The sequence below is a fragment of the Pinus tabuliformis genome, chromosome 6 (genome assembly GCF_031772625.1).
Source record: "Pinus tabuliformis cultivar Carrire ecotype Pingquan chromosome 6, CPIR1, whole genome shotgun sequence".
In the NCBI taxonomy this organism is placed as follows: Eukaryota; Viridiplantae; Streptophyta; class Pinopsida; order Pinales; family Pinaceae; genus Pinus; species Pinus tabuliformis.
In genome coordinates, this window is record NC_142292.1 from 1,969,730,063 (window position 1) to 1,969,732,496 (window position 2,434).

Below are 2,434 nucleotides of genomic sequence, written 5' to 3' on the forward strand. Positions count from 1 at the left end.
TACATCTTGATGTCAATATCCAATGGGAGATGACCAAGCAAAAATCCTACTCTAATGCAAAAAAGTAAAATAATTTTGAAAAATTGTATGTTTTTTGTTGTTGCAAGTTTTACATATGCCTTGGAGTCTCACCCTTAGCTAGGGTGTGAAGTAGATATCACTCTAAATCACTATGCGTAGTTTATGTCTAGGGAGTAGGCTTGGTCCTTTTGGAAGTCGTTTCCACTTTAACTTAATTCATCCTGCAATCTTTGATTCTCCTTGGGAGCAACCCTCTTATGTGACATCTCCAACCTTTTCTATCTATGTGCAGCAAGATACGAAGCCCTTGAGAAAATAAAGCTCTCTTTAGGAGTGGTTTAGAACACTCAAACTAATTTACCTGCAAAACTAGAACAAACAAGTGGAAACTCTAGTTGTTTTCTTCCACATAGTGTATTAGCTCCTCAATGGAAAATAACATTAGTTGGAGATTATCCACATTAGATGGATAAACCTCCAACTTCCTTACCCTCTTGGTAAATCTGAAACTTGGGTTTTGTTGCTCCGGTCTTGATTTGTGATGGGCTTGTCTTTGTTTTTTCTCAACCTCTAGGGCATTGCCACATCATCACTAGAATGCCATGTTATCTTGCCTCTATGTGTGATCTCCAATGCCTTGCATAATATCAGAATTCTAATATCATGTTGTTGATCACTTTTGACATAATGCATGCATGATTTTTCCCAATGCTATGCCTAAAAATCCACCTAAAATAATCCATGTATTGCTAACCAAGTTTGACCATGCCATAATTTTTCGCCAAATGCTATGATTAGAAAACTTCAATGTGACATGGAATCATCTAGTATTGCTCTACAATCTGAGCCTAGGTTGATTTTTGTACCACCTACACCATTTTGCATTAGAAAGCATGAACTATCTTGGGAAATGTGAAAGTTTTCACAAGAGACTATTATGATGTGAGATTTTTCATGAGTAATATTACACTAAGGCCAAGGTCACCTATAGACTCTATAGGCACTAGCCATGTGGAATGACATAGATGCACCTTGACACAAGCTAGTTTGGCCCATACACTGGTGATCACCCCTATAGAAAGAAAGGCTCCCATAAAACCATGAGTCCTCACGCTATGCCTCCCAAGGTCCTCCAATCTAGTCAAGGACGAGATAGCCAAGATGAGACTTTCAAGGGATAGGGCATGGTCTGACCAATCACAATGAATACAAACTCAAACTAACAAGACACAAGTCTAGGAGACCTAATATGGTTTTTACAAGGCTTTGACTTGTGACCTTGGGCTTATAATGGCAATGAATGATGTAACTGAAAAAGTATATGTAGCCCCACTGATAGAGGGGTAATATGTAGTTTATTGCTCATAGGGGTTGGATGTTTCTTTCAATTCCTTTTACGTTGATAGACATGATATGCATGGTACTAGTGTGATGCCCTCACATGAGGGGGTAGAGCTCAAGTTACTTGGATTTTAATTTTCATTCACCGCTTTCCACCTTTTTTCATTTTAATAATTGGCACATTACTTTAACATTCTTTCTTTTTGTAGTTGCATCAACCTCTAGGCATTTTCCAAACCCTTCTTTTGATAGGATGAGTCAAACATGGAACTAGTATGAATGATTGACAACAACCAAACAAAAGAAAGGAAAATGAATCAAGAATAAATGGAAAGTCTTAAGTATGAAAGGATATGGACACACTACCTCTATCAAGGCCTCCTATTTGTTCCCCTACTGGCAAGTGAAAGAAAGACCCCAAAGTGGACTACGAGAAAAGGATGACCACCAAGGTGAAATGAGGAAGTAAGTACAACTTCCAACCCTCATGATCCATAATCAAATTTCAACCCATGATCCTTAATTTGATACCTAAAACATTGAATGTGATCACCTCGTATGAAATGATGGCTAATGTACTGTGAAATTTTCTAACACAAAATTCTTTTGCAGTAACTGATTTATTTCTCCTACTTATCTTCCACAATAAGTTATTTACAAAACCCTTCAGTAAACATTAAAATAAATTCTACTACAGTAGTCACATAATAGCATAGAGAAAATAACAGTGATATACAAGCACAAGAATCAATCACATCAACACAACTATTTTTGGACAATTGTCCCCAGAAAAACCCAATGCGGGAAAACCAGTGCAGCAGATGAGGGTTTATTTATTAATCTTCAACAACAATCTCTTTACAAAGAAGGATTCTACAGAATATTGAGACACTTCTAAGAGAAACACTTGAGACAATTTTCCTCCTCTACCCGGAGAAGTTTTGACAACCCGGAGACCCTATGCCCTTCCCTTTGCGTCACTTTTGCGTCACTTCTACGTGAGGCTTGCATGAGGACTGTGTCTCCAGCTGCGTTGTCTCTCTGATCTTCCCTCTGCGCTGTCTCTAGGATG